Raw genomic sequence first — 23,377 nt, 5'->3', positions numbered from 1 at the left:
TCCCGTTCTAACCGCTTTACAAAGATAGGAAAAGAATTCATACATGGTGAAAGTAATTTTTATAAAGAGGGGTCGTAAGTTGACGTTTAAAAAGATTTAAATTGTCTCAAGAACGGATACCTTCAGGTAGTTTGTTCCACAATTCAGGAGCCGAAACAGCAAAAGCTCTAGAGCCATACGACTTGAGATTAAAGTCGACAGGACTCAGGTGTAATGCTGAAGATGACTGGAGCGTTTTTGAAGTTGAATAACGGCGTATCAGGTCTTGAATATAGATAGGAGACTGCCGGTGAAGAGCTTTGTGGGTGAATTCTGGAAGCCAGTGCAGGTCGAATAAAATAGGGGTGATGTGGTCGTACTTGCGAGAGCTAGTAATCAGTCGAGCAGCAGCATTCTCTATTGATTGAAGCTTTTTAATAACATATTTCGGGACGTTATATAGAAGAGATTACAGTGATCTAACTTGGAAGTTACAAAGGCGTGGACTAGAGTCTCAGTGGTTTTATGGGATAGCAATTTTCTTATACCGGAAATGTTTCGAAGATGACAGAAGGCAGATTTACAAACAGAATTTACATGAGGGAGCATTGACACAGTATTATCAAAAACGACACCGATACTTCTGGAACATGGAGACGGCTGGACTGTGTCAGATCCAAAGCGAAGTGGAGGTAAGGACTGTTGAGGGTCGTTCAGTTCAGAGAAGTTCAGAGAAGCTCAGTTTTGTCTTTGTTTAATTTCAGCTTGTTTCTTATCAAGATCGGAGAAGCATTCCTCAATTTTAGCGATGCTGCTGGTTAATTCTAGATCGTCGTTAGCAGAAAAAGGAATGTATAACTGGGTGTCATCAGCATAGAAATGAGATTCCATGTCGTGGAAACGTAGAATGTCGGCAAGTGGAGCAGTGTAAAGTAGGTAAAGGATGGGTCTAAGGACGGAGCCTTGAGGTACTCCACATTTGAGCTCACGAGACTGTGAATTCTTCTCGTTGATTAAGACAATTACATGCGGTTAGTAAGGAAGGAGCGGAACCAATTGAGTGCAGCGCCACATATCGAGAAAATAGAAGTCGATCTTTTGAGCAACATTTCATGGTCAACAGTGTCAAATGCAGCGGAGAGATCAAGTAGCAGGAGCATGACACATGTTGAAGGCCTAAATGTAATAACTGTTGGTCCTATATGTAATAAAGTCCTAAATGTAATAACATTTGGTCCTAAATGTAATAAAGTCTTAAATGCAATAGCATTTAGTCCTAAATGTAATGAGCCTTCAATGCAACGTTTAACTCCATCAGTGCATTGTTGTTGTAACGGACATTCACAGTGAGATGTTTAAGTGACAGCTGTTGCACTAAGGAATCCTCTGACCTATATTTAGTATATTGCAGGCTTGTTGATAGTAATTAGCGTCTTTTTATTTGCTAGAGACGTAAGTCGAGAAGTATTGGCCACAGACCCTTATACTGATGTGTTTTTGGCATCAAATTGACAGACGTGAAAACAATGAGAACGCTGACCTTTATCTCTCTTTATGTTATTGTCTCAGACTCTTTAGTGCAACAGGTTTTGACGATATATTTGTGTGATCAGTGCTGAAGTTAACACTTTATGAACCAAATTACAAGGAAAAGGAAGTCCACTAAGGCACACGTAAGACAAATTGCGGACTTGGAGGTGAATTTTTTGCACTGTCTTCCCTTGCCAGATTTGTCTGCATGAATTATATTCATATGCGTTACTGATTAAGCGTGAGGTCAAGATGGGTGGATATTGGCCAAGTTCTTTTGTTGCGTTTTTGTCGACCGAGACGAAGTTGGGGTCCATGAAAACGCAGAAAAAGAACAAGGTTAATATCCAGCCATCTTGACCGAATAAGCTTTGTCAAGAGACAACATGTATTCCACAGTCGATCTCAAGTCGATCTTATTTCATTTTTTGTCTTTATCTCTTCTCCCCGCCGTGGGGGAGAAAGCGAATAGATAAATAAATAAATGAAAAAAGAAAGCTCATCAGTTTGCACTTAAAGTTATATGGCACATGAACTTATTATCGAGATGGAGTGAAGCCAGAGAGGGATCCCAAGTCCAAAAAATGTATACTTGAGCCTGGAAACTGTCTTACAAGTCAGCGGACTCCCTTGTCTAGGTTTGTAATTTGGTTTATGACTTGTTAACTCGATCACTAATCACAGAAGTATTACGTTATCACATTTTTTCCAAGTCTATTGTACCTAAGAGTCTGAGCCAATGACGCTGATCAATATCAATGAGCCCGCAATGTGACATGAATACTGGTCAGAGGATTTTTTGGTGCAACAGCTGTCACTTCAACATCTCAATATGGATGTCCGCTATAACAACAATGCACTGGCGGAGTTATACGATTGCATTGGAGGCTTATTTCATTTAGGACTAAATGTTATTACATTTAGGACTTTATTACATTTAGGACCAAATGTTATTACATTTAGGACTTTCTTACATTAAGGACGTTATTACATTTAGGACTTTATTACTTTTGGGACAGTTTTTACATTTAGGCCTTCAACAGACATAGTGGCGATTATCAATAGCAAGCAAAATGTCGCTTTAAACACGGACAAGGGTTGTTTCGCGGCTGTGAAATGGTTTGTAGGCTGATTGTGGTGGCTCTCAAGAATCAAGAGAAGCTTGAAGACGCCCTGCCACAACCTTCTCAATAACTTTTGAGATAGCCTTGAGGTTCGAGATAGGCCCGAAATTACTAAGAACTTCGTGATCCAGATTAAGTTTCTTGAGTAGAGGTGTAAAAACGGTGCTTTTATGAGGCGAAGGCAAATGACCAGATTCCAGCAACATGTTTACAATCCTACAAATAAATGGTAACGACGCAGGTAGTGGATCCAGACAGCATAATTTTTGCACAACAGAACGAGCAATATTCGATATTTCGGAATTCGAGGTAGGTAAGAAGTTGATAAGATTACAATTAATGGTGGAAATATCCAGGGAGGAAAAGAATTCGGGAATTTTCGGAGGAATAGGTATATTTCTGATACGGGTAATTTTATCTTCGAAAAAGGTAACAAACGTATTAGTGAGATCTTCAGCCGAGGAGCTAGTTGGCAAACTTTTCTCTGCTTTCTTGTGAAGGAGGCGGTCGATTGAACGAAACAAGGCTGTGTTGTCCTACCCACCCTCCGAAATTTGAGTAGTTGTCCATTTTTGACTTAAATGATGTTCCGAATGATAGTGCGTTGATTTGCATAAGACAGATAGATTGATAGATAGATAATCTTTATTTACCCGCGGACAATTCATCAGCCATAAAAATATTCAAATATATAAACATGGGTTAAATGGATAAGATACTATAGAAACTATACATAAAACACAAACCTAACTAAAGCTGCTTTCCACGAATGCTGTGCCTGAATATACTTTTTTAATCAAACGCTTAAATAATTGTGGTAGTTTGTGCGCGGCAAAGGAACATGAAGCTTATTCTCAGTCTCTTAGGTTATACGCAGTTTCTCGCCTTTCAAATTTAGAAAATAAATAATCTGGAGCTAAACCGTGCAGAGACTTATAGACCATTATGGCTCTGAACCCATTCAGACGTATTTCCACATATGTCAAGTGGCTTAACCTGAATAAGAGGATCTCGTGATCAACTGTGTCTAAGGCCTTTTTTTAAATCAAGAAAAACGACAACGTTGGTTTTTCCACGATCAACATTATATGCCCAAGTGTCAGTGGCTTCAAGGAGGGCCGTAACAGTTGAATGTGTAGCGCGAAAACCTGATCGATATTTACAGATGATACTGTGCTCTTCTAAATAGGCATATAATTGATCATAGACAATTCTTTCAAAAATTTTGGCTACGACTGAGATCACGGAAATTGGACGATAATTGTTTACATCGTTTCCATCGCCTAGTTTGAAAAGTAGAGTTACTCTTGTGCATTTCCAATCGTCAGGAAAAATACCCTGACTTATTAATTGATTAAAGATATTGCAAATAGGTATGCAAATGGGATCCACGCATTCCCGAACGAGCCTAGCAGATATCATGTCAAGGCCAGTTGCCTTTGACTTGTTGAGTCTGTTAAGAAGTGAAAGAACTTTATTTCTAGTGGTTGGATAAAGTTGAAACTGTTTATCTATATTAGTGTGGTACCTCAGATAGTTATCACTATCTGAAGTATTAATGTTGCCAGCATGTTTTGAACCGATGGTGGCAAAATGATTATTAAGTTCATTTGATAGCGCAGTTGGATTTGTTATTGATACACCATTCACTGTCAGAGACGTAACCGATTCCTTTCCAGATTTTCTCGAAGTAAGCTCATTGATAGTCTGCCAAGTCTTTCTGGAATTGACCTTGTATTCGTTAAAACTATTATGATAATATGATTGCTTTGCTATTCTGATTTCATTAGTCACAATGTTGCGTTGTTTTTTTAAATTGCATCCAGTCAATAGGATCCTTAGATTTAATAGCTATAATTTTTAGAACATTCCGATTATGCATTCGTTTCTTTAGCTTAGAAGTAACCCATGGGGAGCCACGCGCGCGAACACGCATTGTTCTCAATGGAGCGTGCTTTTCAACAATAGATAGGAACATGCATTTCCATTTTGAATACATTTAACTGGGATTGGTAAAATTGTTCATCATATCCCAATTATGAGACGCAATATCATTTCGAAAGTTCATACGATTAAATTTGAAAAATTTCCTGTAGGTCAGAGTATTGTGCCCAAGAGTCACTCCATTTATGGGTAGTTTCTTGAAGGCGAACACCATGGTATGATCGCTAATACTAACATGACAGACTCCCGAGCAAACAATTTTTTCTGGACAATTAGTATAAATTACATCCATTAAAGTTGAGGACGTCGGAGTTATTCATGTTGGCTCGGTTATAAGTTTTTGGAGTCCATATACATCAGAGATACTCATTAGTTTGCGGGTGTCGTTGTCGTATCTTGTAGCGATTATATCACAGTTTATTAATTTATTTATTATGTTCAAGGAGGCTAATTTAAAACTGCGTTGGGATGGCAATAGTAAATGAGCCTTTTTACCGCCTTGATTTAATATGCGAGATTCCTCAGTGTTGCTTTCTGTACTTCGGGTAGTGAGGACATTGGTGGGCAGCGCGTTGTTTCAGTCTAAGCATGTTTGGAAGTTCTTAAAAAGTTTTTGATTACCTTTAAAATTGAGATGTAGACTGTCCCTGTTCAGGACGATAGTCTGATTCAAGTTTGGAGCGTCGTCAGCGCCTTTTAAGCTTGCGGCAGGTTGATTTTGGGAACGTTTGTCAGGAGCACTAGGTCGCAAAGTGACGATCCTTGTGCGCAGAGGTGCACGTTTATCTAAGATTGAAGATAGAACCGAGTCGTACTGGTCGCAGAGCTCCGTAATTTCCTGAGACGGTGAGTAGTATAAGAGAGAGAGGAACGAATGTCACACCGTAGATTGTCTGGATCAATGGTGCGCATTTTACGTGATGTGAGGGTAAGCCTAGCTTAGGTTGTCTCTTGATAGCCAAGGTGCAATGAACAGCGAAGTGATCAGAGATAACCGGGTCATTCACTGATAAATTTAAGACGGTCGCTTCGCCGGATCCAATGATTATGAGGTCCACGACGTTTTTGTTTTTATGTGTCGGGGGTACACATTACGGATTTCCAGATTGAAACAGTTTAAGAGGTCAAGAAACCTATTGGCGGTGTTGTCAGATGGATCGTTGACAGGAAAATTGAAATCACCGGCTAGAAGAAGATAGCCAAGAGAAGACACTAGCCTCTCCAGCAGCGAAGGAAAATCATCAAAAAAAAGCAGCACATGTAAGAACGTTCTTGACAAAATTTGGAGGACGGTAAATAATGATGATACGTATGATGGATGGGGAAGAGTGAAGCAGTAGTTCCTTAAACTCAAACGATTTACACGGATCGGATTTAATATACCATTAGGTCTTGGTGTATGAAGCTTATCCAATGGGACTGATATCACGAATGATGTAGTCGGAGCACTCATCCGGTTTAAGCCAAGTTTCTGTTAAAGGAAGAATGTCGATGTTTTTGTCTACCACATATTCTTTAATTTGTAATGTTTTCTTGTTGATGGCTCTTGCGTTTAGAAGGCAGAAATTTATCGAATTTGCAGATGAAGAGTTCAACCTGGCGTTTGATCAGCGCCAAGTTATTTAAATTAGGTCCAGCAGTTAATTTCAAAGTTGAGGGATTACGAACAATCCATACAGGACTAATTTTGTGGAGACCACATGATTGCTTTATGGACTTGCCTGCTCGAGTGCGGCGTGTTCTAAGAATCCCCTGAATATTCAGGAACTGGTAAAGGTCGGGTTGAAGTCTAGATTGAGCTCTCAGATCTAGCAACTGCTGTCTTGAATAATAAAATTTCCTGGACGCGGCAGTAATATGCAAATCTCTGTCTGAAAAAGCGGGTCGATGAAGTAAAGAATTTTCGAGATCAGGACGGGGATTGCAGTGAACATCCATGCATACGATAAGATCGATGCCGAAGAAAGAACGAGGAAGAGCCAAAGTGATCAGTCCATGCCTCGTTGTTTTGGAGATTGGAAGCGAAAGTTTGTCAGTTATGAATCCAGGCGGTCGACGCTTGAAGTGAAGGCGAACGTTGAAGTAGAAGCATTTAAAATTGTCCGGTGTGGGATGAACTAAACTCCAAAATCCTGCTTCATAACCGGGATTACTTTAGATCTTTAAAAATGGATTCCTGTTGACAATAAAAGCAAGCGAGAGAGGAAAACAAAAAAAATATACAGAGGGTGCGGAGCAGTGAATTGTAACCGGCAGCCACATTGGCGCATATTTAGAACTATTTGTCAGATTAAACCAGATAGGAATGGTTCGAAAGGTTTTTTTCTAGAAGTAATTCTGCCACTTGAACATTTACATAACATGTAATTGAGGAGTTTCGTATCTGTCGAGTACTCGAGTGTCGAGTAGTAGAAAGATACCTCTGTATCTTCTTACCATTAGACGGGACACTTGTCTGATGGTAACTCAGATTTAAATAGTGGTGATGACTATACTGATGGAACGGTAAATTGGTGCAACAGCGATATGGCGTAATATCAAAAACAAGAAATGAAGGAATATCCTTAAACGTGGAATGCCTTGTTGTATGAAACAAAAGTCTCACAAAGACAGAATTGTGATGAAATAAGAAAACTATTTGGAAATAACAGGCAAATTCAAAGGAATTATTGTCTAATAATTATTGGAGCCCAGAGGACGGAGGAACCGTGAGGCTTTTAAGCTAGTCCCTCTAAATTAACATGTTGAAAGAATGCGCCATGAAATAAAATGATCAATGTTATTTTCTTTAAGGGTCCAGAAATGTTTGCTGAGTTCGATAGAATTTCTGTGTGTTGAGTGCCGGAATGATGCGGTGTGGTTTCTGTAACTAGTCTTGAAGTCGTTTTCCATAAGTCCAATATATGTTTCAATGGTGCTGCTTTCCTTACGTGTGACGGTGGCTTGGTAGATAAGAGATGATTGGAGGCAGTTTCCGTTAAGTGGGCTTGTGTTCTTTTGTTGGCAGTTACAAGCTTTGGTGTCTTTTGTGTTGGTGTTATTTGCAGTGTCATTGATGTGTTTGGATGAATTTAAAATGCATTTGTCGTGGTTGTTGATGATCTGTTTAGTTTTATTCATGCAGCTATAACTGATCTTGATTGTGTTATGACTAAAGATTTTCTAAGTTTGTAGTCTTTCGGGAAGGGCTTGTCTACAAGGGCAAGGAATCTGTGTCCGATATTGGTGCTGACGTTTTTGCTGAAGGGGGGTTGTACCAGAGTATGTTGTTCCGTTGTCTGCTGTTTCGTTTGATTCGTAGTGTAGAGTGTACCGGTATCCGCATTCTTCGAGTGCTTTTTGGTATGGAGAAGCGGCTTAGTCGAAGGATGCTTTGTCGGATGAGAGGGATGACAGTCTTTTGTTGATGCCGGTTGTATGTTCTTTGTGGTGGTTGGTGCGTGGTTGCTCTCGCAGTGGACGCATTGTAGTGTGGTGTTAGGCTTTGTGAAGTGCTGGTAGGTGTTTTTGTTTGGGTTGAAAATGACGTCTAAGAAATTGATGGTCTGTTTCTTGGCTTCGATGGTGATCCGTAGTCCATTGTGATTGGAGATGCGGCATATTTCTTTTTTGATGTTTTCTGTGTCTCTCGGTGTGGTGTTTGAAATGGCCAGTCCGTCGTCTCTGAAAACTCCGATGGTGATGTTGGGTTTCTGCAGTTGGCTCGCATGTTTCGGCGACGTTGTAGCTGCCATTATGACGTCAAATGTTGTATCGCACTTCTTTTGCTAGGGTTTTTGTTTGTGCATAAGGATCGAATGTTTTGCGAGGGTTTTCCAATACACCCAAACCGGTCTATTTTTTCTTCTTCCCGTTAGATCATCCACCGAGACCTCGCTGCTCGTAACGTGTTGGTTGGAGAAAATGAAACGTGTAAAGTAACAGATTTCGGAATGGCTAGAAATGTGCAAGAGGAAAATATCTATGAGAGGAAGACAAAGGTAATAAGAAAGAAATAAGCTTTGCTTCATCACATGAAGACTGCCCCGGAGGGCGAGTGGTTCTGCATTGTCTGCAGATCGCCAGACTCTAGACGTCTTCGTAATTGTTAAGGTGTTATTTCGGATCCCTCAACCGTTAATAATCGTTAAAATTAGAAAATAAGATTGAGTTCGATGTAATAGTCTCCACTTTTGTTAAGACATTTACATTAATGTTGATTTGCATCTGAAAATAAGCTGAGAGTTCCAATAGTTCAGATTAGAAACATTTTCACCTATCATAGGCTTTACGAACGACTTGTAGTAGGAGTAGTTCCTTCGTTCTTGTTCAGAAACTGTTTAACATTATTATTTTAGAAAATCAGACTGAGTTATTTTTTGTGACTGGACGCAATAGTCTCCACCATTGTAATACGTTTCGCATCAATATTGATTCGTATCAGAAGAAGCAAAGATATATTGTAACAATTTCAATAGTTCGAATGCAGTATTTTGTTCGCATCTAATTCTTACTTATACTATACGACTCGCTATAATAAATGCGGTAGGATTGGAACGAAATGGCTGTTATTTTTTATACCTTTATTGAGGAATGTTGTGTTGTGATTGAAAAGAACATCGACAAAAAGCTTGCAAATAAAATTAGTCACCAAATATGATACAAAGGATGCCTAAAAGGAAAGTTTGGTGGGGGGGTCCAAATCTGCGAAGGGCGGTCCATATCCGCTGTGACACCGGGACGACGTATCGAATCATTTGAAGCACTACCAGCTATCCCAGGAATCCTCGAGTACAAGTTAACTGTGTTTCGTTCCGGTTATTTTGACCAAGATATGGAAAAAAATGTAACAGTTATTGGTATGTTCTAAACATCTAAACACTTAAGGAAAAATTGGAAATGCGGTGAAAGTACTTGTTGACAGCCACAGCACAAGGGAAAATTTGAGGCAATGAAAGAAAGCCAGACTGACTGGAGATGTTTTCGAAGTTTCGGAATTAAAGTTGTAGTCGGCTCATATGGGTGATATATTTACAATTTCTCGAGAGTGAAGGCTATTATTTAACTAAAATTTGATTCGTTAGTGCCTATCTGGGCTATCTGCACTAGCAGACAAAACCAGAATCCTCTCGACAAAATCAAAGGACAAATTGTGTCGACTTTTGCATCCGCTTAAAATTTCACAACTGTCAAATTTCTTCAGCGCTTGATCTGCTCATGAGACCAACTGGCATAGTTTGCTGATGGACTCAAACTCCAGTTTCCAGGATTCACGCACGTTGTTTCAAATTATCAAAATCCACGAGTTTCGCAACAAGAGAAAGTTAATGCCTTCCGGGTAAATTTTAGTGAATTCAATAACAAGCTCAGTGGTGGCAACTTTTTACGACAAATGGCGTTGAAAACTCAATCTCCTTTCACTGCCTCACATTCTTCTTTTTGCTTCGGATGCTAAAAAATACTTTTACTACGTTTCCAGTGTCTTCTCAGGTGTTCTGATGTTTAGAACATACCAATAACTGTTTTATTTTTTCAAAATCAGGGCTGAAATACCCAAAGCCACTCTAATCTTTGCTTTCCATCAATCAAATAGCCATTTTAAAAGATAAAATTCTCATTAAAATGTAAAATTCTTCAGTCCATTTTATTAACTTTCGATTCTAATTCGTTACATTAACTAATTTTGTTTCTAACTTGTAAAACCCGCGAAACAGGCCATATGATAATTTAATTTTGATCTTCTCCATACTGTGCGTAGTTCATGACCTGATATTTCAACGTAAATTATCGAGAAGGCGCCTTCCGATCACCTTTGTTTACTTTGTAAGTCACGCAAGCGCGCAAGCGTTACGACCGATCACGTTTGCGCAACGTTTTAGGACAACTCGGCATCTATTCTTCATACAGTTGCTATACAAACCTAAAATCCTCAACGTAGAAGATAAATGAACGAAGTTTGAACGGTCAAAAGGAGACTTTGGTCAATTTCAGAATCATACAAATGATCTTTGACACGAGTGCAATTGACAAAACACATGGATTTTCGTTGTTTTTAAGATGTTGGTGGATGGAAGTTAGAAATAAACCCGTGGGTTTGAGGCAATCCGTGACCTCATCGGTGTATAAACTATACACTGATATGCTTTTCAGTCCGATTAACGCCTGCATTTTGAGAGTTCTTTCGTACAAAGTAGTGAATTTTTTTGTATGCAAATTAAGGTCGAAGAGAAGGGTCTCCTCTGATCACGCTGGTATGAAAGAAGTTTCCATATTTTGTCTGTGAACTAACTGAATACATCTTGTAACTTGTAGCGAGATAGAATTCCGTAAGTTACATTGTTGCAGTCGCTGCGCTCTGGACAAACTCTTTGAAATTTACACTTTCGATCGCTGTCCACAGGGGTGGTCTGGCCAAAAATCATTTTTGGCTTGTGGCGACGCAAAAAAAGAGAATTGGAGAACAACTAAACTACTTTTGAAATATGTGTCTTACACCCTTTTCATGGGCAAAAATAAAAGAAAACTTTTTCCCGATGGGAAGTCGAGAGGACCGCTCTTAGCGAGAGCGGCACTTAATTATTTGTGTGATTCCAGAAGGAATGAAATGGACCATAATCTAGTAAGCACTCCTTCAAATGGCCATGTAAATAACCATGCAATGTCCCAAATGTTTTACAAAATTGCATCAGATGCCTGTCTCCAATTTTAATATCATTTTCAGTCAGAACTCCCTTGCCTAGGGTCTTGCAAGCAAGAACAAAGAAACGCCAACACTGCAAGTGGTCTTCAGGTAGGATTCCTTTGAGCGCAAACAATGAATACACTGATGTCCAGTTTTTCCATTGATCTGCTGTGAATCCTGAGAAAATTGATAAAATCTTTCCTGGTATATGTCCAATATCTTGAGGAACCGTCATAAAATCTACTAGCTCTTGGATTCTTTGAGAGTGCTCATCACTGAGGAACCCATTTTTCTCATTCAACCACAGTTCCTCATCATGTGTATAGCTTTCCCAAGATAAAGATTATGCATGGGGTCCACCACAAAATAGTACTCTAGCTCTTGTAAAACTGAGTACCTGGCTCCGAACTCAGAACAGAGTCTTTGTTGTGCGACAGGGCCGTTTTCCTCCAGTGAACGCTTTGCTGCATTCTTGTGTTCTGAAGATTTTCTAGGATTCCAGTTTTCTCTATCGAAACCACTGAAATCAAGCCCCTCTCCAGACATGAAGTTCTTCTTACAACGGGAACATCCTTGAGATGCCATGTGATCAAGAAATCCCCAAATTTTCCTTGTGGCTGGGATTCTGATAAAACACAGATCAGACCAACTTTGATTGGCCGCTTCCGAAGGGGAGTGGGAGCCAGTGCTAGCCATTTAATTGGAATTAGCTGGGGATTTTAAACCAATTAGATTAAATTATCACTGTTCAAAATCCCAAGATGTTTCTGGAGCTTGTACAAAGTGTTTAGCAAATGCTTTGCCAGTTTAGAAGTAAAATTGTCTTCATTAAATGTTGCATCTAGCCAGAAGAAACGACTAAGGAATTTAAGAGTCTGTAACAAAAAATCCAGACTGCTTTTCATGCAAAACATTTCGCGTTAAAATGGAGAGGTTGTTGATATTTTTCTGTAATACGTATGAAACGATGGTAATGTCGACACACAAGATCATGTCTGCTACAAACATTAGTGAGAAAAACAGCATGGAAAAGATCCCTAAAGAATCTGTTTTCCCTTCTCCAGATATTTCAGACAAGCGATCTTTGCTGCTTTATTTATCACGGTTTATGACTATCAAATAGTCATTAAAGGAGGATGTGGCCTTGCCGCATTGAGCGAACGACAGCCAAGTCAATGAGGCAAAACTTTGCACTTTGTATTATTCAGAACTAAAGATGACAGAAGAACTGTCTAAACATGTTTTTAGAAAATGTCGTTCATTTTCTTAAATTTTTTATATAACTGTTTCTATCCAGACCTAATTGAACAGACTTGAAAAGACTTCGCTACAACGAAAAGTTGTTGACAGAATTTAGAAACTAAATGAGTGAAAGTGCCATTGATTAATTCAAATGTGAACAAATATAACACCGTTTTAACTCTCTAAGTTACTTTTTGTGAAGCACTGGAGTTAATTGAAAACTACATTTAGGTCGCGTGTCAACCCATTTAATGACACATATGCTACCATAAATTCATTTCGAAAATAATTTTCTGCTGACAACCAAAGTGATTTGAAAGTGAAAAAAGAGACAATTTATAAGTTATTTTATTAACTTATTGAAATCAGCTTGATTTGCTTAAAGATAATTTGCCTGAAAATAATGCGCAGCCTGAAAAACAAAGTTTATTTTTGAAAAATGGCAACGCAGCAAGGGATGTTCTCGTTGACTCACGAAAGCGTTACCGTGCTCGTGGACAGAAATAGGAAAATCCGGTCGCACTAAGTGTCAATCAGTTTGCAGGATTTGTTACCGTGCCCTCTGAGAAAAAAATAAAAAAATTTTAGCAAAATTGCCGAAGTTGCCACTATTTTCAGAAAAAAACAGTGTTTGTTCGTAGTCGGTCCTGACGACCGCATCACACCTGTTTGCTCGGATCCGCCTAACCTCGCTCCTCCCTGGAGAATGCTGTTCATATTTCCCTATTTTTTGGCTCGTTATCAGAGTTACTGTTGCTTTTAAATTATTCCTATTTTACTTAACGTTTGACGAACCGTCTTAAATTACAATTGTGACGATAGATTTTCTCGCCCAAACTGGAGGACTGAATCTTCGCGACGGAACTATAACAACTGGGGGAAATAACTCTGTAGAGACGACTTGGCAGCGAGAACGGAAACTCGTCACGATTTCCTGGTACAAGGAGATCTGCTTCGAGCGAGCTTATACGGACGTCAAGGATAAGACAATCTTTGGTTCCACAGTACTTTTATTCTAGGTCAGGCCAACAAGCGACATGACCTCTAGCATACTCTAGTTTGTAATCATCAAAGCTGTACAAGGTACTTGCTTAAGAAGTAACTGGTGTGAAGTGCTGTTGTTACTCAAATCGCAATATTTGAATAAGGACACAAAGGAGCGGAAAAAGTCTCTTTGAAGTTAAACGAAAACTACTTAAATATTCCATCTGTTTCTACGACGGAAAGAATCTCAAAATTAAAAAGACGGATGCAATAAACTCTAGGCCATTAAAGTAGGAAACCTAGGTGCCATTTTACAGCTATGATATAGAAAACAATACCTATCTTAATTGCAGTAACGCAGCTCAGGAAATAAAAAAACGGAAAAGCAATTAAAGTTTCTGCTTATTTACGCAAGATTGGTTTGGAAACCATTGCATGAAAAGAAACTAGATTTACGAGTATAAACTCAGCTGCTATCTACCATGAAAACCAATGTTTCCATAAAGACCATTAACACTTATATTTACCTAAAAAAACCATGTAATAGATAACAAAAGTGCCGACAAGCAGGTACATATGATGAAAGCGAGTAACAACAAAAATCTATTCAAAAGCTACTGTGGTTTTTATGCATTTTTTGATTTATTGAAATGAAAGGACTTGAAATGGTTAAATGTGAAAGTTTACGAATAAATATGTTCCGAATAACACACACGGGAAAATCAGTAAATTTTCCCGTAACACAATATCAATGCATGATGAAATTCAGCGTTGGATCAGAAAAGATTATTTCTAAAAACGTACTTTCGTTGGAAAAGGATTAAATAGTTCCCATGATGGCCATGCCGGCCTTATAATCATTATAATCATCTTTTTAAGGCAGGAACAGATGCTTTATTTCCAAGAGAATAAAAATTTTACTAGTTATTATCAACGGCGATTTTGAGACAAATAAACTCAGGAACCAAGAGATTTTGCTAAAAAAAAAACAAAAGAGAAACCAAGTAATGATTAATAAAGTGTACTCTCCCAACGCGATGATAAGCCGATTAAACATCATTGTAATTCACGCTTTTGTGTCATTGTACATTGAACTTCAAGTGATTGACCAAAGAAAAATCAGTAAAAACACTAGAGAAGTTGTTATCGAGAAATTTCAGCCAAGTTGAAGTGAGTTCTTCTCTTGATCCGACCTGTTTCTTGTATTTATGAACATTTTTCACCTTTCGAGGTACGAATTTCTACATTTTTTTATTCAGGCAATTGAAATTGAAATTAATTCGTCCATTGCCTTTGTTCTATACACAGATGTATGAGAGACAGCGAGTAGCTAAATGTATGCGACTGTAACGCTTAATCAAAGATTTCACGGAATGTCTTGAAATAAGCATGCGCGCAATTACAAGGTCAATTAGTGCTGAAGGAGTTATGGGTATCTGAGAGTGTTATCACGTAATCTTTGTGTTCTTACGGATGAGGAAATTAAGATGATGGCTCTTGGAATATAAATACCAATACTCAATTCTTCCTTAGCCACCCGTTACACTAAATTGGCCGGAATGAAATTTGGTTTTATCTCATATTTGATCACATTTCTTGGTGTCATTCACTTCTCAGGTAAATCACTGTCTTACAAGCACGTTAAATAAGTTGCCGTGGGCAAGGAATATTTACTGTATTGGAAAATCAAACAGTTTGGTCCTAAATTATACCGAGCTGACAGACTACAGAAAACACACTGAATATACCGCCTTTATCTTGTGATAAGGTCGCATTTATAATGTTCAATCGTCGGTATCATTGACAAAGCCAAATAAGCAAATGATCAGTAAGGGTCAGACTTATCGAAAGCTGAACACAAACACTGAAACTACTGAGGGTCCTCTTGTCTGAAATTAACTTAAGCTCGCTCTGGATTACACATTAATGTCGACCTTATTTCTTTTGGGGATGTAAAGCATCATAACTGTTGACGTAGTCGATCATTACGTTAACATTTTATGTGGAAGAGTTATCAATTATTATAGCTACGATTGATTGTACTAGAAACCCAAAATTTATGCATAAGTGCTTTTAAAGGAGTGATCATGTTTTTCCGTGTCACGCTATCGAGTGAATAGGAAGCTTATTCGGACTAATTTCCAACACTAACCTTACTTGAGGGAAAGGAAGCTGGTTTGCATCATAGCAAGATTCATTAATTCTGACATCTTTAGCGTCTGTCTGACTTTCTTATCCTACAATGCACAATTGTTTTACATGAATGTTTATTTCCGTTTGCGAGTGAGAAAGTGCGGGCTATCGGTCCGTGAAAGATGTTTTTATAGCTACACCGTAAGCCCAAATGCCTCTGTTGGTAGCTTTTGGTATTGGCAATTCAGTATCATTTTTGGCGGATTCGATCTACATACAGAATTTTTAAGTTAAATCGAAGACTAAGAAAAGAAGGCCGCCCACAACCATACACATACACTACCACGAGCTTTCTCAAACCACACTATCTGTTCAAGTGTAATATGTTACTCAAATCCAAATTCTAAAACAAAAACGATTTTGTTTTTGTTAATGGCCACGCATACACAACATGGCGTGATTTTATGTATTTCGTTGACGATTTTCAACAAATTCTTAAAAATCCTACATTCATTTCGCCAAAGTAAACTTTTCATAATTTGAAAGATCGTTAACTCGGGTATTGTCACTTTTAATCTTACGAAATTCTAAACAAAGGCACACGCTTAAAATTATTGTTCATTTTCGTCTACTGTTTTACTAAGCACGGTAGAGCCATAACTTATTTACTTCTCTTAAATACTCAGATAAATCTAATGTTTATGAAATCATGGTGTTTAGACCATGGAAAGTTATACTACAAATTGGAACTATGACAGCTTTTCCTAGCGGATTAGTTTTGTCACACGAGTCGGGTGAATCATGATTAATTTCAACTCTGTTTTGCACGTGTTTGGGATCGCTAAATTGTGCCTAAGTTGAAAACGGCTCCCAACGTTTTTCTCCGGAATTAAAAGATATTTCAAGGAAAAAACTACATGGTATTCATATACTTACTAAAGGCTATCTATGTGCAAAAGACAAGTGAATTTTTTTTCAGCTTTGCCGAAGATTTGCGATTTCGTTTGATTCTTGCACGGATCTGCTCTTAAACACCGCAGCGCACACTACTAAGTTAAGGATGCATGCGAGACGTTTTCTAAGCACTCAAGAAGCTAGAATCGCTCTTGACTATCGCCTCGAGCAACTCTTACGCTTCTAATGTGCTTGGTAACCTCCCGCATGCTTCCTCAACTCCCTAGTGGTCGCTGTGGTGTTTGCCATTTGTTAATTATTGTCAATTTAATCAAAAGAAAATTACAAGTTAACTCGAAGATATGAACTTCATGTTCTTGCCACCCGAAAATAAAATACATATGTCCTCACCACCTTATAACATCCTCTTCCTATTACAGAACATTTTGTATCCCAGATGATGATGCCGTGGATCGGCGAAAGTTCAAAGACTTGTTTTAAATTCGTTTTGATTTTTAAAGTAGTTCAAAGGCCTCACTGGAAACTGTTATACCGCTTGTTTTATTTTTTGTTAACCAGCATAATTTTTTTTAAAAAGAGAAAGTTTTCCTTCAGATCCTATGCCGTTTACCATGGGATAAATATCTTAAACCACACACGAACATAATTATATACGATGATACATAAGGATAATCACGTGACCACGGTGTGCTAACCAATGAAAGACAGATAATCTAATGGCTAAGTATTTATCCAAACATAGGAAAAAACACTACACTTTTGCAGAAGAGTTGCTTTTGTCATGCAGTCGTCCTAATTCTATCTTTTATTTTCATTTTTTACCAATATTCTATTAAACATTTAGTGTATTTCCTAAATGCACCTCATTAAAGATACACTTCTTCTACAATAACAGTTACATTAGACTTGTAAAATGTACATCACTGTTCTCACAATGACGAAATAAGTGTATTTGAAAAACACGGCTTTTTGCACGGGGGCTGCCATTTTCATTTTAAAATGATCAGCATGTTTTGCCCTCCCATGCTGAATCAGCAAACTTTGCAGGAGTGACGCTCCCTTTTCTTTCTCCAAGACGTTAGAGGTAGACCACCTTGTTAATCGGTCTTTCTCAACACAATGTTTTTTCTTTTTTCGTAAAGAGCAAGCACCATCCTTTATTTCGACTCCTTCAAGTCCATTGTATCCAGCGGAAAATGACAACATCACCCTTCAGTGGACATACACTCTTGATGGTTCTCCTCTGGATCAAGTAGAAGTACTTTTCACCCCTGATTCCCCCTCGTTTTCTGTAATAAGAGTTGCGAGTTATAGGAGTGGAGGCACAACTCTGGTGGCCAACGACTTCCAAGATCGATTCGTTTTTCATTTGACAGATAGTCAATCAAGAGTGATAATTCATCACTCTCAAAGATCTGACAGCGGAAAGTATGAATTAAGCGTGATACCTGACGACGTGAACTTAGCTTCCATCTGAGACGAAGTCGAGATTTCAGTGAAATGTAAGTGGAAATGATTTTCGCTAACACTTAAAAGTTTTTTGAAATACGAGGAACTTTTCAGTAACTTAGGGATCGAAGCTTTGCTCCAGGTAGAGGCGCAAGGATTTTTTCCCTTTACGCAGAAATGGTCGCGGCCTTGTTTGTCTCTGAGGCGCATTCTCGTGAATAGAGGAAAATTAAGAGATATTCATGGTTTATAAGTGTTTCAAGACAAGTCCTTCGAAGACTTTATTCACCAAATTTACCTCCAAAAAAAAAAAATACCTGCAGGGGACCAAAATATAAAACACATCTTGGTATGTGATTCGCTACTTTATCATAGATTAAAAGCTATTGCAGACTACTGTTTTCGCTGAAGAAGGGCAATCTGAGTTAAGTTAGCTAGGTTAAATTAAGAGACTATGCCAAAGAGAATGAAGCAAGAAAATCCATAGAAATATTGGGGCTCATCCTAACGCTTCCCAGAGATAGATAGAGCGGCAATTAATTTGCTCGTCATGCCGACAAAGCCTGCTTTATTTTAAACTTGGGTTTGTCTCAGTAAATTTAATTTCCACCATAAACTTAAACAGTAGAATATATTCTTGTTTCAAGCACCTTCTTGCCCCCTTGAGAACTTCTTATTCCAAAGAGGTGGAAGAGTCCAATGACTTTCCATTTCAAGCACTTTTTCATGTATGTAAAGATATATTATTTAAAATAAGTTTTAAGCTTACTGTCACAATTGAAGTCATTCAAGACAACAATAGACATGTTCTGTCTTCAGCACAAAAAAAACGAGGCTGAAGTTTTCATTTCCAAGGACATGGGAAAGGTTTTATTGTTTCAAGAACTTTCTGACACCTTGCGTAATATATGGTGCTAAAAATCAAGGATAGAAATGATATTTTACTCTTGGGTACAATGGATGAGGTTAGTTGTTTTATAGAGAGATGACCATTTCTGGTACAATTTGGTTGAGAATTGCACAAAAAAGGTATCAGAGATGACCTTTGGTTTTCTGACTCCTAGCACTGGATAAATTTTATTTTACTACTGAGACTCTTATGATGGCCTTTAAAACTGTGACGTATAATTTAAAGGCAAATCTTGATGTGGTTACCTTACTTTGAACAAATTTATTCTGGAGCTGAAGATTAAAGTATAGGTTTCTATTAGTTGTTTTTACTTGACATGTTCGATGCTTTCAATTTGTATGCTTAGTAAAAAAAAATTTTAACATACCGCCGTCCAGATTTGAGAAATTTTTGCTCAATTAAGGAATTAATAAATAAATAGGTGTGAGCGATTATGTAGCTAATCATCTACGTGTGCCTGTCACCTTAATTAGTAAATGTTATGACTAGTAAAGGTATTAATTGCCCTCAATGTGGACACTGAGCATGGCTCCTAGCTGTTAAAGGTTTAGTGAATTAACTATCTGCGAGTGGGTAACAACTTTGTGTATACATGGTAAAAAATTCAGTGAATTCTCTATTTGTCAATGTTTGTGCCTTCTTTATGATAGATGCAGCAAAGATCAATCACACCTCTAGTAATCAGACCCCGAATGAAAGTGACACATTTAATCTAACATGTGTGGCTGATGGTAATCCAACTCCAAATATCACCTGGACAAGAGTTTCTAACAACAAACCTGTGTCCTTCCCTCTCATCATCAGTGGTAAACAAGATGAAGGAGGCTACAGGTGCACTGCCAGTAATGATGTTGGAAGCCCTGATAGCAGAATTGTCTATGTTTTTGTAAAGAGTAAGTTATATTAGAGGAAGACCTATCCCTTGTGGTTTAAGGTTAGTCGTTCTCTTTGCAAGGAATCCTTAACCCGAAAGCTGTTTCAGTCAGACAAAAGGAAAGGTATGCTCCAGCGAGCAATTCTTAAATTTTTTCTCCAATGTTGAATCAAGTGCATAATGTTTCCAAAATATTAATATTTTATCTCCACTTAACCAACACATATAGTATAGAATGACAAGTAAGTAGACCTAATGAGAACATTTTATTCAGCAATTTCAAACACTTGAAAATGATTCTGCCTCTTAGGCTAACTTAAACAATGGCCTTATGATTTGTGATCATGCTTAGGAAAGCATGCTTTAATGTTTTTCCTGAAACAGTTGAAAATTTACTGGTAGTTAATGGATGGTGAACAGCATAGAAACCATGCAAACATTTTTTGCTCACACTCTAGTGGCCAAACAATCAATGGATAGCCCTTGTGTTCTAACAGTTTTTGGAGGTGTTGCGCTATTGCCCTTGCCCCCTGAAGTGAAACAAGTTGCCCACCATCTTTACCTGTTTGCCCTCAGATATTTCTGCATTTTTCCTTACCTTAAAACATTCCTTTTTTGTTGAAGTCAAAAATAATTTTTTAGTTTAATACTTGATTTAGAGAACATGCCAAGTGGCTATGAAAAGCTAAGTTTAGATGTACTTACAGCGATAAACAGTCTACCGAGAGTGTTTTAATAAAGCAATGATTTTGGCAAATTCTAAGGGACAGCAAGGTTATTAGTTGTTAAAATTTGTTGTAAGGGCAAACATAAGAAACCCTTAATCCATTTAGGTAAATACTTTGTGGTATTGCATCACTCTTGCAGTAGTTATGTAATGGTGAACATTGCTAAGAATCTGCATGTTGATCAAACTGTGTTATCGTTTAACTGTTAAATTCAATGTTGATGGAAATATATTACAATTTTAACAGAAAACATCACTTACTTTCAGGAAATGAGTTGAAAGATTCAAGAAAATTCTCAGGGTGGGGCAAATTTGTTGTACATCTGGTCCTGGTTGTTTGAAGGTTGAATAACGCTATCCACTGGATAAATCTCTATCCAGTGGATAGCGCAGAACGGTTTACAATAACTTATTCGCCGGATAACAATTTATCCAATAGATGATGTCATCCGTCCTTTATACAACTGGGCCCTGTGCTTCAGGGTGAGGCAAATGTAAATGTAAATTGTAAATCTGTTCTTCAGGGGACGAACTCACAAAGGTGATAAGGGGTGACACATACAGATACCATTCTAACTCTATACCAATAGCTAGTGTAATTTTTTCAGGGCACCAATTAAGATTTTCTCAGAATGCTTGAAGTGATAAAAAACTGGTTTATCAAACCTAGAATTGAATCAAAGGTAAACGCTATGAAGGAATATTCAAGGACCATGCTTGAACTTATCATAAAATGTCATCCCCTCAGTAGTAAGCTTGTATTTCTTCATTGCATGTTAGGGCCAGAATTACTTGTATATGTCCCAAAGATGCTCTTTAAGAGAGTGTCTCTGTAGGAGCGGTCCGGTCGATTTTGCTTCAGACACGGATTTCGCTCGTTTCTCGTGTGTTGTAAGACATTCATGTACCTATACTAAAACCACAATCAGTTTTATCGGATCTCTTTATTTTTCAGAGTTTTACGGAAATTAAATTTCACTCGAGCGAAGGCTTGTCGTGACACTTTTCAAGACTTTAATTTCATACAACTTTGGAGGACAATTTACAAAAAACTACGGAACTCAGCAAAAAACAAATACCACAGCCATGTATATTAACTCTATCTTATCTATCGATGCGACTTTCGTAAACATCACGTGTCAATCAAGGAAACAGGGAGACTTGAATGACACCTTATCGGTTCGCCTAAATCACACACGCCAAAACCGATCTAATTCAAGGTAAATTTTTTAAAAAGTAAGGTGTTCTTAACTGATCTAACTAGCATAGCTAGGAAGTAGGTGCCATAGAAAAGGTAACTACAGAAAAAAACGTTGCGGCCCGACCTTTACGAGAACTTTATAACTCCGTGAACTTATCTAATTTTCGGCAATCTCCAAGTTTGGCCGCCATTTTGAGGGAATTGTCAACATGAAGCGTAACCGATATAAATCAAGCAGATAGATCTAAAACCGTCAGAAATACATACGAAAGCAATTGAAATGAACTTTACTTTCAATTCAAGCAGCAAAATTTGAAATTGTTCGTTAAACTTACAATCCCCATGCATCATTTCTTTCAACAATTCAAACACTACTAGTGTTCAAATTTCCCTCGTCGATTCCACCGCAAGAAATAATCTGTGCCACCCAAGCTTCGACTCGAATGTGAAGTAAGAATCAAGTAACATAACTGCTTCATCTTCGCGGCAATATCACGCTGGTATTTTGATTTTCCGATCGACAAGAACGGTGATCAGGAATCGATCGGTTTGTTTACCTCATAAACGTGACCGCTGACCATCCGCTAAGTGAAAACAGCATAGCGCGGGCTGGGGTGGGTGGCGGGCTTATCGTCATAAGATATTGGAATACATGCTCAAAAAGCTCTAGGACTATCAGTCTAAACAGTGAAGGCATGCTTCGTGGTACAGGCAACTTTTATTTTATTCTCATAACTTTCTCCTTTAAATTAGAACTGGTATTAAATAATAGAGTTATCAAGATATTTTTAACCGGGTACACATATAACCTTTTTGCTTGTCATCAGTGGTATAAAATAAGGTGTCTTTTCCACCAGAACCTTTTATTTATGCCCCATTGCACGGAATGAACACTATACTTAGAATGTTTGCTCTAAGTAATTTTTTCTGTTCTCAAGAATGTATGGAAAGTGATAGACATTTGATTCATTCCGCTGACACGTTCTTTTAAGTTATGGCGCGTGCAGGTTTTTTCTATCAAAAGTCGCGCATGCAACACACCGGAATTGAAAATTCGTCGTAAAATCGCACGAACCTTAGAATGAGTGTAGGCAGCTTTGACTTCTGGCGAGATTAAGTGGATTGTTCAAAGGACCCCCTGAGATTTTTTTCAGGACTATAACTGAGATTTGTTAATAACTATAATAATCGTCATCATTAGCGGACGGTGCTTTTTGCTCATTGTTGTCATCATTATCGTTATCACGCCGGAAGAAGTATAAAGCCGGCATGTCGCCTTACCTAGCTACACAGAAAACTGTTCTCTCTTTTGCTTCCCTTGGATCCTGGAAACTGTTACTATTAAGATGATCAACAAGAAAGCCTTTATAATTATTGAAACTTTTGATGAACAGAATGTAAGAAAAAAATCGGTGGAGAGAGTTTTTCGGGTATCTTATAATCTGAACGATAGTTTTAAATAAAACAAATAACACTTAATTCAATTTACCTTAGTTGTCTCGTGTTTAAAAGTGGCGTTTCTGGGGACCGTAGATTCTTCTCTGAGTCTTCTTGTCTCAGCCAAGACTCACTATCATCAACTTTTTTTTGTGCTTCTTACGGCATGAGACACAGAGAGCTGAGGAAAGCGATTGCAAATTTCTCAGTTAAAGTAAAGCCCAGTAGAATCCATCAGGAATTAAAAACCGACATGCACTGTTTACT

At 38.1% G+C, this 23,377-nt stretch overlaps 1 protein-coding gene and 2 pseudogenes across 1 annotated transcript in view; 2 read left to right on the top strand and 1 right to left on the bottom strand.

Annotated features, from left to right (window-relative positions):
* LOC136276849 (fibroblast growth factor receptor homolog 1-like) overlaps positions 1 to 8,575 on the top strand; it is a 31,055-nt pseudogene extending 22,480 nt beyond the window's left edge.
* LOC131769688 (fibroblast growth factor receptor 3-like) overlaps positions 1 to 23,377 on the top strand; it is a 202,087-nt gene that overhangs the window by 94,963 nt on the left and 83,747 nt on the right. The gene's annotated exons all lie outside the window — the stretch shown is intronic.
* Positions 107 to 8,311, bottom strand: LOC136281596 (uncharacterized; annotated as a pseudogene).

Source organism: Pocillopora verrucosa, chromosome 6, assembly GCF_036669915.1.
Source record: "Pocillopora verrucosa isolate sample1 chromosome 6, ASM3666991v2, whole genome shotgun sequence".
Lineage (NCBI taxonomy): Eukaryota > Metazoa > Cnidaria > Anthozoa > Scleractinia > Pocilloporidae > Pocillopora > Pocillopora verrucosa.
Note: the sequence above shows the minus strand (reverse complement) of the source record. Positions and strands in the feature narration are given on the sequence as shown.